This window comes from Schistocerca piceifrons, chromosome 2, assembly GCF_021461385.2.
Source record: "Schistocerca piceifrons isolate TAMUIC-IGC-003096 chromosome 2, iqSchPice1.1, whole genome shotgun sequence".
NCBI classification, from domain to species: domain Eukaryota; kingdom Metazoa; phylum Arthropoda; class Insecta; order Orthoptera; family Acrididae; genus Schistocerca; species Schistocerca piceifrons.
Window position 1 is genome coordinate 1,023,670,709 of NC_060139.1, and position 17,300 is coordinate 1,023,688,008.

Sequence of the window (17,300 nt, forward strand, 5' to 3'; positions counted from 1 at the left end):
GCCTCTCTCCACCCTGTGGAAATTCCTAATGCTGTGATGTCCTTCTCTATGTCATCTTTCCACCTTGTACGAGGTCGGCCCAATGGTCTTGTTGCTTGGAGAGTTCCTTCAAATGCTTTCTTGGTGATTCTGTTGTTTTCCATTCTGGCCACATGTCCAGCCCATTACAGTCTCCTACTTTTTAATTTCTGGATGATAGTGGGTTGCTTCATTAACTGATAAATTTCATTGTTCTTTCGAATTCTCCATACACCATTCTCCAACACAGGTCCCCAGATTTTTCTCATTACTTTTCTTTCAAAAACATTCAGTTTTTCTCTATCATTCTTTGTAAGTGTCCAGCTTTCTGAACAGTACTATGGGGCAGATAATAGTGTTGTATATCTTCATCTTTGTGGTGATTGACAAAGCCTTACTTTTGAGTGGGTTGATTAGTGAGTACAGACATCTTGACCCTGAGGCTATTCTTTCATTTATATCCATTGTTATGATATTTTTACTGTTGAAACGTGATCCAAGGTATTTAAACTGGAGAACTTTTCTGAATTTAGAATGTTGGTCAATTTCAAAGTAAGGATTTGGGTTTATGACTCAACCTATTTCCATATATTCAGTTTTCTCTTGGTTAATCAAAAGCCCAATTTTGCTGGCACTCTGCCTGAGAGATCTGTACATGTCTTTCAGTTCTTCAGTTTCACTCAGCAACACTATATCATCTGCATATAAGCCAGGGGTTTTACTTCACTGTGTTTGAATTGGAGACCATTGTATAGATGTAAATTACTCTCCTGAACCATTTTCTGTAATGCAAGGTTGAAGAGGACACATGAAAGAGCGTCTCCCTGTCGTAAGCCTGTTTTACTTGGAAAGGTGGGGGATATGGATCCTCTGAACTTCACTGCTGTCTGGGAGCCATCGATGCACAGTTGTATCATCGTAATGGTTTTACTGGGCTCATGTCTACTCCTTTTTTTCTTTTACCATACAACAAGTTGTTTCCTTCTGCTGCTTTAAATGTAAACACTCATCCACTGGTTTATTACATCAATGATAATTTATGCTATTTTTCTGTGGATATGTTGTTACATATTGTCACAGAAGAAGCTGAGTAGCACAGTCACCATGGCGTAGTGGTTACGATACTAGACTGTTGCTTGGAAATTCGTGAGTACAAAACTCACCTGAACTGTAAAATTTTAAGTTCTTGACTTGGTTCGAGTACATTCTAGAAGTATCCACAAATGTCAAGAATCATTGTACTGGAATGTTCTGTAACTGCAATATACTGTATGTGTTCTGGCAGGATGCAGTTTACTCCGCACTCTTGTATGTGCGAGTGCTGAATAAACGTATGTTAAGTGAAGTTAGTGTTCGTCATTTACCTAATTACACCTTCTTCTATGTGACATTATTCTGGTGGAGGCATCAGGTGTTGGAACTTGTGAAAGCCCACATCACCGATGACACAGGGGCTCCCATCAGGCCACGACAGAGCCGCTGTTTACATGGCGAAAAACCCGAGTTCGAGCCATATTCAACAGATCTCAATCGATCAGAGACAGAAGAACAAGAGGACATTATGATGACAGCAACTGTGTGCCACCACATGAGACATTCTTCCGGGTTCAATGACGACAATGGCCAAGATCCAAACAAGTGGCTGAAGGTATATGAGCATATAGCTAAATTTAACAAATGTGATAACACCATGTGTTTGGCTAATGTATTTTTCAACTTGGAGGGCACTGCCAAGCAATGGTATAAGGACAGCGACGAGAAGTTCTCAAGCTGGGAAGTATTCCAGGCAGAACTGTGCAAGTATTTCGGCGACACACGATGACAGAAGTGCAAGGCTGAAGATAAATTAAAGTGCAGGGCACAGCGTCCAGGAGAAACTACAGCACCCTACATTCAAGACATCTTGGAGCTGTGTAAAATAGTGGATCCTAGAATGGAGGAGGAAGATAAGGTTGCACATCTCATGAAGGGTGTTGCTGAGGACATGTATCAAGCCCTACTCCTGAAGGAGGTTTCGGCAGCAGACGACTTCATAAAAGGGTGCCAGTATATTAAGACAATGTATTGAAGAAGAATTACATGCAAGAAGTTTGAACAGCTTCCAAACGTGGTATCGATGTCTGTGATGGAGGAAGGAACTGACTTCACAAGTGTTCTGTGTCAGATAGTGAGGGAGGAAGTTCAGAAGGCACTTGGATTGCACAGCGAGCGAAAAACCGAGACGCTTCAAGAGGTCATAAGGGAGGAAATGGAACAGACATTGAACCCAATGTCTCGTCCTTCATTTCCCTTAAAAACAGTGAAAAAGTCGAGACCCAGGTGAAGTTACGTTCCTACAATACTGCATGAGGAACCTGTTGGAAAGGAAGACTGACGTCTGGAGGACCCAGGATAACCACCAGTATGTAATCGCCTAATAGCTGATCGTCATAGAAACCTCCCATGCCAAGTCTGTGGGTGAAATTGGCGCTATCACTACGAAACGAGATCTTCTAGCTCGACTATCACCAGATCTCACTAAGGAACAACAGAAGAAGCTACTTGCCATTCTTCAAGAGTCCTCTGAATGCTTCAATCCACAGGTGAAGAGCAAATTAGACAAATCAACTGTGAAGCACCAGATTAACACTGGATACCATCAACCAATAAGCCAGAGAGCATACTGTGTGTCAGCAACAGAACGTCGAATAAATCGCGAGGAGGTAGAGAAAATGATGATGAATGACATCATTTAGCCTTCGCAGAGCCCATGGTCATCACCGGTGGTTCTTGTCAGGAAGAAGGATGGCAGTTGACACTTTTGTGTTGATTACAGGAAGCTTAGTAAGATAACCAAAAAGGATGTTTACCCCCTTCCACGAATTGATGATACACTAGATTGACTGAAGGGGGCTAAGTTTTTCTCAACCATGGACATGTACTCAGGATACTGCAAATCGAAGTAGATGAGGCTGATCTTGAGAAAACTGCATTCATCACCCTTGAGGGTCTGTACGAATTTAAGGTAATGCCATTTGGTTTGTGTAATGCACCAGCAACTTTTGTACGGATGATGGATAATCTTCTAAGTCACCTGAAGTGGACGATGTGTCCTTTTTATTTAGATGACATTATAGTGTTCTCGGAGACATTGGATGAACATATAAAAAGACTGAGGGCTGTTCTTAAGTGTTTGCAACAAGACGGACTGAAACTTAATCCAAGAAAGTGTGTCTTTGGAGCAAAAGAAATCAAAATTCTTGGACACCGTGTGTTAAACGAAGATGTGCGGCCAGACCCAGAAAGGTGAAACCTATACTGGAATTTCCTGTTCCTGAAAGTATTAGAGATGTGAGAAGCTTCCTCAGGTTATATTCTTATTACTGTTGTTTATCAAAGACTTTTGTATCAAAGCCAGGCCACTCCAAGAGTTGTTAAAAGCTGATGCTAACTTTATCTTGGGTGGTGCTCAACAAGATTCTTTCGATGTGCTGCGAAAAGCTCTTGACAACTGACCCTGTATGGTCTTTGTGATGAGAGAGCATCTACAGAACTACACACACATTCCAGTGGGTATGGGATTGGTGCTGTTCTGGTGCAAATTTCGGATGGAAAAGAGAAGGTTACAGCCAATGCTTATAAGACACTTACGAAAGCTGAGGCAAACTACTCAACTACAGAAAGAGACTATCTTGCTGTGATCTGGGCCATGTGCAAATTTCGACAGTATCTCTATGTATGCCATTCACAGTTGTTACAGACCATCATTCATTTTGTTGGTTGACAGGTCTTAAGGATCCAACAGGATGACTAGGCAGGTGGGTACTACGTCTTCAGGAGTATGACATTACCATAGTGTACAAAAGTGGAAGAAAACACCAATATGCTGACTGTCTCCCAGGAAACCCCACGCAAGACCATCAAGACTGATGAAGATAGTGACTGCCTCACTGCACTCAGGATCTTTCTGCTGAGCAGGAGGAGGACGCCAAGATATCTCAAATTATGCATGCCTTAAATCGGTCAGAGGATTTGAAAGGACTATTTAAGGTAGTTAATGGATTACTTTGGAAGAAAAACTTTGATCTGTTTGGAAAGAGGTGGCTACCAGTGATTCCTAAACACAAGCGTTTAAATGTTCTACAGAAATTCCATGACACATCAGAGGCCGAATATTAAGGATTTATTAAGACATACGATAGGATCCGCAAGAGATTTTTCTGGCCATGTTTATTTAGGAGTGTCCATCACTGTGTGTTGCACTGTCGAGAGTGCCAGAGGAGAAAGGCAGTTCCTCAGAAACCACTAGGCTGACTCATACCAATTCCACCAGTCAAAATGTCTTTCCAGCATATCGGGATTGACTCGTTGGATGATTTCCAACTTCTGCTAGTGGCAATAGATGGATTATTGTTTGCACTGATTATCTAACACACTATGCCATTACAAAAACTGTAAAAACAGCCAAAGCATCCGAGGTAACCAAATTCATCGTGGAAGACATTGTATTAAAACACGGTGCCCCAAGGTCGTTAATTACGGATCGAGGCAAAATTTTTCAATAGCATCTTGTGACAGAGATAAACCGTTGGTGTAACATTACTAACCACATGACAACTGCCTACCATCCGCAAAATAACGTGCGTACTGAATGCATTAATAAGATCTTGGGTGACCTACTGTCAGTACTTGTCAATGTTGAGCAGAGTAACTGGGATGAGGTGCTACCTTTCGTGATGTTTGCCTACAACACCGCCAAACAGGACACCACAGGATTTACGCCATTTTTCCTGGTGCATAGGTGTGAGGCAACTATGACGATGGAAACTGTATCCGTTACATCCTGATGATGTGGATGACTACATCAGCCAGGTGTTAACCAGAGCTGAGGAAGTTCGGCAGTTAGCTCGACTCTGCACGCTGCAGGCTCAAGAAAACGATCGACGAAGGTATTACGCGAGCCACCGCCCTGTTGTCTACCAGCCTGGTGACCTCATCTGGATCTTCGCTCCTGTTCAGAAGTTTGGTCTCTCTGAGAAACTCCTCAGGCGCTACTTTGGACCTAATAAGGTTGTAAAACAGTTGTCTGATGTTACTTATGAAGTTGAAGATTTCAACCTCAACACAAGACGACGAAAGATCAGAGATATGGTCCACGTCCTTCAAACGAAGCACTCTAAGGATCCTGCAACCCAGGGTAAATTCGAAGCTCCAGCGACAGGCAACAAGCAGAAAGGTGACGAAGAACATAGTGCCAAAGGAAGTTCTAAGATCACCACCAGGGCGAACATCAGTCATCGGGGGTCAGAGCATGCAGGACCAATAACTCGTTCCCGGACTAGGAGAATGTAACACCAAGACGCTGTTCTCTTAAGGAAGGAGCAATGCCGCAGAGGAAGTTGAGTAGCACAGTCACCGTGGTGTAGTGGTTATGATACTAGACTGTTGCATGGAGGGTCGTGAGTTCGAAACTCACCTGAACTGTAAAATTTTAGTTTCTGTATTCAGTTCGAGTACATTCTAGAGGTAACCACGAATGTTCTGTAACTGTATACAGGGTGGTCCATTGATTGTGACCGGGCCAAATATCTCACGAAATAAGCGTCAAACGAAAAAACTACAAAGAATGAAACTTGTCTAGCTTGAAGGGGAAAGCAGATGGCGCTAAGGTTGGCCCTCTAGTTGGCGCTGTCATAGGTCAAACGGATATCAACTGCGTTTTTTTTAAAATAGGAACCACCATTTTTTATTACTTATTCATATAGTATGTAAAGAAATATGAATGTTTCAGTTGGACCACTTTTTTCACTTTGTGATAGATGGCACTGTAATAGTCACAAACATATGGCTCACAATTCTAGATGAACAGTTGTAAACAGGTAGGTTTTTAAAATTAAAATACAGAATGTAGGTACGTTTTACCATTTTATTTTGGTTGTTCCAATGTGATACATGTACCTTTGTGAACTTATCATTTCTGAGAACGCATGGTGTTACAGCGTGATTACCTGTAAATACCACATTAATGCAATAAATGCTCAAAATGATGTCTGTCAACCTCATTGCATTTGGCTATACGTGTAACGACATTTCTCTCAACAGTGAGTAGTTCGCCTTCCGTAATGTTCGCACATGCATTGACAGTGCGCTGATGCATGTTGTCAGGCGTTGTCGGTGGATCACAATAGCAAATATCTTTCAACTTTCCCCACAGAAAGAAATCCGGGGACGTCAGATCAGGTGAATGTGCGGGCCATGATATGGTGCTTCGACGACCAATCCACCTGTCATGAAATACGCTACTCAGTACCGCTTCAACCGCACACAAGCTATGTGCCGGACACCCATCATGTTGGAAGTACATCGCCATTCTGTCATGCAGTGAAACATCTTGTAGTAACATCGGTAGAACATTACGTAGGAAATCAGCATACATTGCACCATTTAGATTGCCATCGATAAAATGGGGGCCAATTATCCTTCCTCCCATAATGCCGCACCATACATTAACCTGCCAAGATCGCTGATGTTCCACTTGTTGCAATCATTGTAGATTTTCTGTTGCCCAATAGTGCATACTATGCTGGTTTACATTACCATTGTTGGTGAATGACGCTTCGTCACTAAATAGAACGCATGCAAAAAATCTGTCATCATCCCGTAATTTCTCTTGTGGCCAGTGGCTCAACTGTACACGACATTCAAAGTTGTCACCATGCAATTCCTGGTGCATAGAAATATGGTACGGGTGCAATCGATGTTGATGTAGCATTCTCAACACCGACGTTTTTGAGATTCCCGATTCTCACACAATTTGTCTGCCACTGATGTGCAGATTAGCTGCGACAGCAGCTAAAACACCTACTTGGGCATCATCATTTGTTGCAGGTTGTGGTTGACATTTCATTATGTGGCTGAACACTTCCTGTTTCCTTAAATAATGTAACTATCAGGCGAACGGTCCGGACACTAGGATGATGTCGTCGTCCAGGATACCAAGCAGCATACATAGCATACGCCCATTGGGCATTTTGATCACAATAGCCATACATCAACACAATATCGACCTTGTCTGCAATTGGTAAACGGTCCATTTTAGCACGTGTAATGTATCACGAAGCAAGTACTGTCCGCACTGGCTGAATGTTATGTGATACCACATAGTTATACGTTTGTGACTATTACAGCGCCATCTATCACAAAGCGAAAAAAGTAGTCCAACTAAAACATTCATATTTCTTTACGTACTACACGAATATGTAATAAAAAATGGGGGTTCCTATTTTAAAAAATGCAGTTGATATCTGTTTGACCTACGTCAGTGCCATCTGGTTTCCCCCTACAAGCTAGATGAGTTTTGTTCTTTGTAGTTTTTTGTTTTATGCTTATTTCGTGAGATATTTGGCCCGGTCACTATCAATGGACCACCCTGTATATACCGTATGTGTTCTGGCCGGAGGCAGTTCGCTCCGCACTCCTGTATGTGCAAGTGCTGAATAAACCTTTAAGTGAAGTTAGTGTTCGTCATTCATCTAATTACACCTTCTTCTACATGACAATATTATTTTAGTCTCATTGTAAATGATTGTTTTATTAAGTTCTTATATTCATTGTTGAAGTTTATGTACACTGGAAGCAAACAGTGCTGTGTCATCAGCAGACTGAAGGTGTGTCGTCAGCAGACTGAAGATGGTTCAGATAAATTCCATTGAAGTGTATTCCTTCGTCATTTTGACATTTGAGGGGCCTGAAAATTATTTTCTAGGGCTGCTGAGAATAGTTTTGTGTACATTTACAAAGTATCAGCCTGTATATATAATGAATATATAAGGTGCATTCAGAAAGAAACGAGCCGGAGTCTGGAATGTGCAAACCGGTGACAGGAAGGTAATATCATGGCACGTGTAATGAGGTGTGGTTCTGACCAGTGCGTGGAAGTTCACGGCCCATCGCTAGAGGGCATGCGTGCACGTCATGTGACTATAAAGAGCCAGCAGCAGCATGCGTCAATTGTCCATCGCTGCCAGTCGCATTGCAAACAGTGATGTGGAGGCTGAGAGGTGTTTGTTTTTTGTCAGCGGAAGGAGTAGGAGGTATGGACATTCATCGACGAATGTCACAAGTGTACGGCGAACACTGCATGTCCCTTGCAAGGGTCATGGCATGGCACAAGTGCTTCAGGGCGGGATGGATATCGTTAGCCGATGATGCACAGTCTGGAGCACTACACTGCATTACTGATGACATCATCCAGCTGGTGGATGCACTCATTACCCAGGATCTCCGAGTGACAGTGAAAGCCATAGCCGCCGTGGTCAGATTGAGCATTGGAAGTGTTCACACAGTCATGAAGGAATGACTGCACATGCACAAAGTGTGTGCCCAATCGGTGCCCCACAGTCTTCAACCAGACCAGGAATCATGTTGAATGACCCGCTGTCTTGCTCATCTGCAGTGCTATGCTCGTTAAGGGAATGCGTTCCTGGCATGAGTGATGGCTGGAGATGAGTCATGGTATCATCACTTCCAACCAGAATCAAAACAACAAAGTCTCCAGTGGAAGCATCAAGGTCACCACCACAATAAAAAAAAAGCTAAGGCCATCTACACGAGTGCAGAAAAGGTTATGCTGACATTCTCCATTGACCAAGATGGCCCCCTTCCGATTCCCTTCCTGCAGCGTGGGACAACAGTGAAAGCCCAGCGTTACTCGCAAACCTGGACCACCCTTTGCCAAGCGATCAAATCAAAATGACCAGGCAATCTCACCTGTGGGGTCATTCCGCTCCACGATAATGCAAAGCTTCATACAGCCAACACAGTGATGGCACTCCTGCAGAAATTCAAGTGGGAGGTTCTCGGCCACCCTCCACACAGTCCGGACCTCTCTCCCTATGATTATGGTATTTTTGGTCCCCTTAAAAAGCTCTGAGGGGGAAACGATTCACCTTGGATGACGACGTCCAGCTGTACGTGCAGAACTGGTTAACATCACAGCCTCAGGAATTTTATGAGAGAGCCATTCACCTTGTGTCACAGTGGAACAAGTGTCTCAACAGCCAGGGTCAATACTTCTAACATACAGGTACTGGTTTCAGTAATTATGCCTCTGGCTCATTTCTTTTTGAACGCCCCTTGTATAAAAGTTACAGTTAGCATTTTATGTAAACATTAACCACATATATCAACAGTTACTGTAGAACGTAAAAGTAGAACTCTCAGTAGTACATCTTAGAAATCTTTGAGTGAGTATGAACATCTTTGAGTTAACAGTTGTTTCAATTTGCCCCTAAAAAGATTGCCATGGAGTTGCTTTATATTATTTGGCAAGCGATTATAGAAATATCTTCCAGCTTCAAATTGACTGTAATTTGTAGCTCTTTATTATTCAACAAAAACAGTCAATTTTTGACAAAATAATGTAATTGAATCGATAAATCTGCTTACCGAGTGGCAGCAGAACACACACATAAATGAAGGTTGCCGATGTAAACCACACACGCGATCTTGATACATTCTCCAGACAGTAGTACCTCAGAACTCCACCTGTGGGAACTAGAGCTAAAACATGCGCTGGGTTCTCGCCACTCACCTGGCTTTAATTTACATTAATTTTTTACGTCTCAGCTTTCCTTCGCAGTAAAATACTTTTTTCTTTACTCCGTTATAGTTTTCTACATCTTTCATTGTCTCACCCATCTATTTTTCACCGCCTCCCTCTCACCTCTGTTACATACATTGCACTTAGCTTTCCACTCTTATTAACTCATGTGTGATGTTTAAGCAGTAATTTCTGTCTTGCATATTACCCTGTCTTCCACCTTTAAGCTCTCAGGTTTTCAACTCTCGTCCGATGCAGTCCCCAACAATCGGTCTTTCCTTCTCATCCCATGCGGTAAGTCTCCCCCGATCCGTGGTTCTGGGTGACTTTCCCAAAATCTACCCTTTTTCCTAGATCCCTTCAGTTCTTTTCCTTCACCCTTCTTCCTTCCCCTTCAACCCTTCTGCCTGAAGGAGGACCCACTGACTCCGAAAGCTTGCCTAATTATAAACTTTTATGTGTGTGTTCTGCCGCTGCTTGGTTAGTAGATTTCTTATTTATCCAATTAAATTATTCAGTATCTTATAATAATGACATCTCGTTCCTGCATTGTAACTGTGACTCTCTCTGTTGTTCATCACACTTTATAAATATTCTCTTTTACAAACATTATAGTCTTAAGGACATTCGATGAATATGCAGTCAATTAATTATAATTTTTAAAGTAGTCCCTACAGAACTGGTGTTGGCTCATGTTAGCAATTATCCTAACCGCTCTATTTTGAAGCCCAAATATCCTATCCATGTAGACAATGGGTGCCTCACCCCAAATTTCAACCACATATTATAAATGTGAGTGGTTTATTATTTAGTATATTCCTATAAGGACAGGAAGAGTTATAATTTGAGAGATGTTTTAGTAATCTTTTAACAGATGTAGCTGATATGTTGTTCCCATTTAAGATGTTCATCAATCACAGTGCTTAAAAACTTCCATTTATTGCACATTTCAACTGTAGACAGTGATTCAGTTTGAGACTGGTTATACTTTAACAAGAACTTCATTACAGCAGCCTTACCCTTCTTCAGTGTACAGTAAAACCCCTTTCTAACGAATCTCTGGGGATGAAAAAATTTGTTCCTTAAAAGAGGGTTTTCCTTAAATAAGGGTTGAGGTCAAAATGCACTAAATAAGTGTTCCAGAATCAAAATTGGAATCTAGGCTATTTAGGCCATATAAATACTCCATAATCACAAACTCACCTCATGCTGAATACAAAAATACAGTGAACATGAAAATGTTTCATGGCAAATTTAAAACTACTCAATATATTTATAATACTTTCTTTTTAATTTCAAGATATTTTGGATGTTAGGTCACATCGAAAGTCATCAACTGGTATCTTGATCTAAGAGGAGAAAATTTTATTTTGCTAATGGCACTCGATGAATTACCGTACTTACTCGAATCTAAGCCGCACCTGAAAAATGAGACTCTAAATCAAGGAAAAAAATTTTTCCCGAATCTAGGCCGCCCCTGAAATTTGAGACTCGAAATTCAAGGGGAGAGAAAAGTTTTAGACCGCCCCTCCAAATAGAAACAAAGTTGGTCCATTGTAACATGAGAGACAATTGAGGTCGAATGGATGAAAATACACCTACAGTAGTTTGGTTCGAGTCGTAAGCTTAACAGTTAGGCTTTACCAAGTAGCCATTGCTATGTGTCAGGCGCTCCGTCCGTATTTATACGAGTACCCTTCCTTTTTCACGTGCTTCGTCTGGTTTGAATCAATTGCTTATTTTGCTTTGATCTCATAAGTGCTGTTCTCTTTGTTATAGGTGTTTATGTCACTCTAAGCTGAAAATGCATTATTGTACTGTGTCATGCATTGTTTGTCGCATTCTGATAATGAGTGTTTACGACCTGTCGTCGCTCGTGGCATGGCTTGCTTTTGTGTGCACTACCGCGGCTTACAATAAAAAAAAAGAGAGGAATTGTCTCATAACTGAAACAACGGCAAGAGAGTGCTATTTGTTGTTACTTACACTGCTGCTTTCTTTGATGATGATCAACAAGAACCAAATAGTAGACTGCGTATGATAGAATTTGTTCCGAACGAGAGTTTAGCGAAAATTTTTCTCCGTTTGAAAATCTTTGCAGACACCTCTTTAGTATATTACATTCTGCACAGAAATTAGTCATCTTAGATTCGTGCTTCATTTCTGACTGTATCACTATTCAGCATAAGAATAATACGAATATAAACATGACATTATGTGTATATTCTTCCGCGTTTGCTGTTGTCTCACTCTAGTTTTGTAGTTTATTAGGCAGACAGGATTTAAATGAGATAGCAGCAAACACAAAAGAACACATGGCATAATGTTTACATTCTTCTACCTTTTCTTTTAGTTTATTTACTGACGCATAGGTTTTGGTGCCAGTATTTATCTTTGTGCCTGCAAAGCATGCCTCTGTAGCGCTACATATATTAGATGGCAGAAGTTAGTTGTGGCGGCACCTACCAACATTTTTCAGAACTTTCACTTACAAAAACCGGAAAAAAAGTGCGGCTTAGATTCAAGTAAATACAGTAGATATGATGGAGAAAGGCAATGGTAAACCACCTTCACTGGGACCTCGCTTAGTACAGCGGTGCGGGTCGCCTGCATTGTCCCCTACACTCCTCGGAGTATCATCATCACAGTAGATATCACAATAATGAATAAAACTGCTATACTGTCTTTATTTCTGAAAAAATCTAGAAGAGTAGTCTGCTGCTTCCTTCCCGCACAGTGTACTCCTAGAAGTCGTCATTCCAGCTGGTTAATACTGCTAAGAACTGACTCATTCACAACGAAGGATGAGAAATACCTTCTAACAGTCTCAAGTCCTTCCACAGCTGCAGAAAAACTTTGTGTTGTTGAGTCCACATCATCATCATCATCATCATCCTCGTCACCATCACTGTCACCACCAATTTCAGTTTTTTCACCAATATCAGCAGCAAACAGCTCACTCATTTCCATAGTGGGTGTAGAAGTAAGTACATTATCATCATTTCTTCGTTTGCTGGCCATATTACATGTACACTATTGTAAGTAGACTACACAACTACAGTAGACACTTAATGCTTTTACATTATAGCGTCAGACACGACAGCTGGAGCGCGGTAGTGCTGGAGAATTGTGTTTTCAAATGATCAGTTTAACATTCACCAATCTTGATAACTTCACAACTATCGATAAAAGACCAATATCCGAACGCTAACGCGGACACCGATTTTAAGAATACAAATGATCAAAGCCTAACGTTACGATTTAATGTCCGAAAACAAGAAGTGCAGCTGCAGACCGTATTTTAATTTGCAAATTGTAACACACTTATTTCTTAAAAGCGGGATTTAAAAGAAAGCACGATTCTTTAAAACCGAATTTCAGGAACACTGTTTTTATGGCGTTATCGCCGGGACCAACAGAAGTATTCTTTAAAGGCGGGTTCCTTAGTATGGGGTTTTACTGTAAGTTTATTCATTGTTAGATATTCTGTGATTAGTTCAATGTTCTCTGTATTGCTTTGGATCTGTGGCTGTTCAGTATGGCCCCCAGCTAATAAATGATACATCAGCAGCATAGTTCATGAACTTCAAGTTTTGTGGATATGTAATGTCATTAATTTATAAAAAGAAACAGAAAAGGCCCAAGAATATTTCCCTGAGGGACTCCACAGTTTTGTATGCTGATCTTCCTGTTAAGATCTTACTTTTGTTCTTATAACGTTGTTTACTACACTGTCTTCTATCTTGGAACTTACGAAATTTAGAACTTCTCCTTTTACAAGAATAAGTTTCTAATTTGCATAATTGTATGCCATGATTCACATAATTAAAGGCCTCAGGTAAGTATGGAAAAATCCCAATGGCTTTGTTTCCTTTATCCAGTTGAGATGTTCATGGTAAAAAGTTGTTGCTGCTGCTGCTGTTAATGTGAATCATTCTTTTCGGAATCCATGCTGCAAGTTGTTTAATAGGTTGGCAGTCAGACACACTGACCATTCAGGCATGGAAGTGGACAGGTACTTCACATAATCTGTATTTCTGACTTCCTATCTAATGATATTTGTTTTTAGCCTTATATCAGTTGCAGTTCAAAAATGATTTAATAGCCTTACATTTTGCTTACTTTATTTGTTGTTTGATAAAAATTTTTGTGTTAAATTTACTCCTTGCCTGTCCATTTTCTAATTCTTTTCTTCTCTGAGAATAAATTAAGCAGACACACATTCTTCTTCCCAACAAATTTTTCTGGTGTATGATCTGACATTGTGGCCCAGTTTTCCCAATGTAGAATCTTTCTTCAGTTTTTGTTCTACTTGCGCATTCAAATGCCCCATTAAGATACTTTAGTGGAATTTCTGTAATTTATCAGCTCATTCAACTTATCATGGAGTTGTTGTGAACACATTGGGGAATAGACATGAATGATTGGCAGAGGATTTTTAAAACAAACCTCGCTGTCCTATATGAGATTCATTCCACATCAGCAGTATTGTTTTTAAGCTTCTTGTTAACAATAAACACTATGCCTCAATTTCCTCTCTTCTCTTTTTCTCTGTAATAGAACACAATGTGGTTTTTGTTGTGTGTCGTCTTGGTTTTTTCACCACACTTTACGTAATCACTCTATATCCCATTACATTTTATTTAACTTCTGTCAGCTTCAGTAACCTTGAATAAAAGATTGTAGAAGCATTTGGTTTTCTGAGGTTCATTTTCTTTTCTGTTTAGCCAAAGTTTTAGTAGCACAGAGATATCATATTAAATATAAGTTTAGAAATAACAGATCGGAGGACAGATAAAATCCATAGTATTGCCTTCAATAAGTAGAAATTTACAATTTTTACAGAAACCAGATGGCAGTTATAAGAGTCGAGGGGCATGAAAGGGAAGCAGTGGTTGGGAAGGGAGTGAGACAGGGTCGTAGCCGCTACCCGATGCTATTCAATCTGTATATTGAGCAAGCAGTGAAGGAAAGAAAAGAAAAGTTTGGAGTAGGTATTAAAATCCATGGAGAAGAAATAAAAACTTTGAGGTTCGCCGATGACATTGTAATTCTGTCAGAAACAGCAAAGGACTTGGAAGAGCAGTTCAACGGAATGGACAGTGTCTTGAAATGAGGGTATAAGGTGAACATCAACAAAATCGAAACAAGGATAATGGAATGTAGTCGAATTAAGTAGTGTGATGCTGAGGAAATTAGATTAGGAAATGACACACTTAAAGTAGTAAAGGAGTTTTGCTATTTGGGGAGCAAAATAACTGATGATGGTCGAAGTAGAGAGGATATAAAATGTAGACTGGCAATGGCAAGGAAAGTGTTTCTGAAGAAGAGAAATTTGTTAACATCGAGTATTGATTTAAGTGTTAGGAAGTCGTTTCAGAAGGTATTTGTATGGAGTGTAGCCATGTATGGAAGTGAAACATGGACGATAAATAGTTTAGACGAGAAGAGAATAGAAGCTTTCGAAATGTGGTGCTACACAAGAATGCTGAAGATTAGATGGGTAGATCACATAACTAATGAGGAGGTATTGAATAGAATTGGGGAGACGAGGAGTTTGTGGCACAACTTGACTAGAAGAAGGGATCGGTTGGTAGGACATGTTTTGAGGCATCAAGGGATCACAAATTTAGCATTGGAGGGCAGCGTGGAGGGTAAAAATCGTAGAGGGAGACCAAGAGATGAATACACTAAGCAGATTCAGAAGGATGTAGGCTGCAGTAGGTACTGGGAGATGAAGAAGCTTGCACAGGTTAGAGTAGCATGGAGAGCTGCATCAAACCAGTCTCAGGACTGAAGACCACAACAACAACAAGTAGAAACCATAGGAAAAGAAATCAGAATTTAACATATTTCAGGAAAGTGCATGGAGGTAAAAAAAAGAAATGGGGGGGGGGGGGGGGGGGGGGAGTTGTTATTGCGTCACAAGCTTGAAGCTTGTGTTTGCCATCTTATATAGCCCAAAATATTATGTTCACCACATTTATGCCTACATAGTTCACCATGGGGATATTTCCCTGCGATGTCACTCTGATGTGCATGTGCCCAGTTTTGACTGTTGGGGATATCTGTCGACTTTGTGGGTTTATCCCAATTAGCATGTGCTGCTTTGACTGTGTGGAGATATAGTTGTTTCATCAAAAATAACAGCTTGCATTGTTTACAGGTGTACTGATCTGTCCTATCGTAATCTGATGTTTAAAGAAATTACGTTTCATTCATAAGTGGAACCGTTCAAGCAATATTTTCTTTTGTATACCTGAATTATGGCTGCACTGTTTAATTCGATTCTTTCATGTGTTTTTCAGTGCCTATCTAACTGCAAATGCTCTGAAGCCACACTGTACCAATGGCCTTGTCCCCGCACAATACACGGTTATGTGATTGCTATGGTTGTTGGTCAGCATCTCATGCCCGAAATTCCTCCTGCTGATAATTATTCATTGTTCACATTTACACCCTCTTTAAAAAAGACCGTGGCTTTGCACAGCCAGAGACAGAGGTCGTGTGTGTGTGTGTGTGTGTGTGTGTGTGTGTGTGTGTGTGGAGGGGGGGGGGTGCATGTACTTTTTTTCCTTTCTGGAGAAGACTTTGCCCAAAATCTATGTGAACATTCTTTGTACTGTGCCTGCCTGCTGCTAGGTGTGAGGGTAGCAGTAAATAATCCATTACACATCAACAGGAACAATGATTTACATAATTAAAGTACTAGAAGAAAAAGAAATGACATTCATTACACCACATTAAGGTTGTCTGAAGCACAAACAGTGGTTTATAATTCTGCATCCAAAAGTTTTGATCACTTACCCAGTGATATAAAATGCTTGACTGACAGCAAATTAAAGTTTGAAACTAAACTGAAAACATTTCTCTTCAACAAGTCATATTGCGCAGACTACTATCTGTTATTGTAATGTGTAAATGTTGATAACTAGGAATTACTAATGTCTGTCTGTCTGTGACTAAGAAATAAAAAATAAATAATAAATATTAAGCACAAAAGAATTAAAAAAAGTTATTAATATAAAATGACTTGTTCCACATCATTAAGACTTATGGTGCAAATGATATGTGGAACACAAACTAGTCACTAACCGTTGGTGTATCACAAAAGTATGTGATATGGACTTCCATATTTAGAAAACCTCAAAATGAAATTCAGAAGTAAAGTTGAACAGATGATCAAAATAGACATACATTCCCGTTGTAATATGTGTGGTTATTTCTGAAAAACTGACAGAGTTAGTGACAAGAAATATTCCGGGAAGAGAAGCAAACAGGCTACTGTTGGAAAGCTAGGAATATATGTCACGCAGGTTAGACTGTCATTACTAAAAAAACGGACTTATTAAAATGAAATGTGTATTTTATGGGGCCTAAGCATTTGAGACGATTCTCTTATTCACATTTATAGTATGGCATAATACTGGAACATGCTTAAAAATTATATCATTATTTTACACTGTAAATTGCTATTATTGGTCATATGCTGAGTGATGCATCATGGGGAAGATTTCAAAGTGAGATGATGTGTAAACTACAGTGAAAATAATGCACTGACAATCTAATAAAACAAGAATTCTGTTCTGCTTGGAGGTATACCTCTATGCAGTTCTGTTCCTTTGATATTTCAATAATTGTTGGCGTTGTTGACAAGTGCAAGATACAATAGCATGCCTCACTTCTTTCCTCATTGCACATG

General features: G+C 40.3%; 1 protein-coding gene across 1 annotated transcript in view; it reads left to right on the top strand.

Moving 5' to 3' along the window:
* LOC124776326 (V-type proton ATPase subunit H) overlaps positions 1 to 17,300 on the top strand; it is a 74,448-nt gene that overhangs the window by 45,250 nt on the left and 11,898 nt on the right.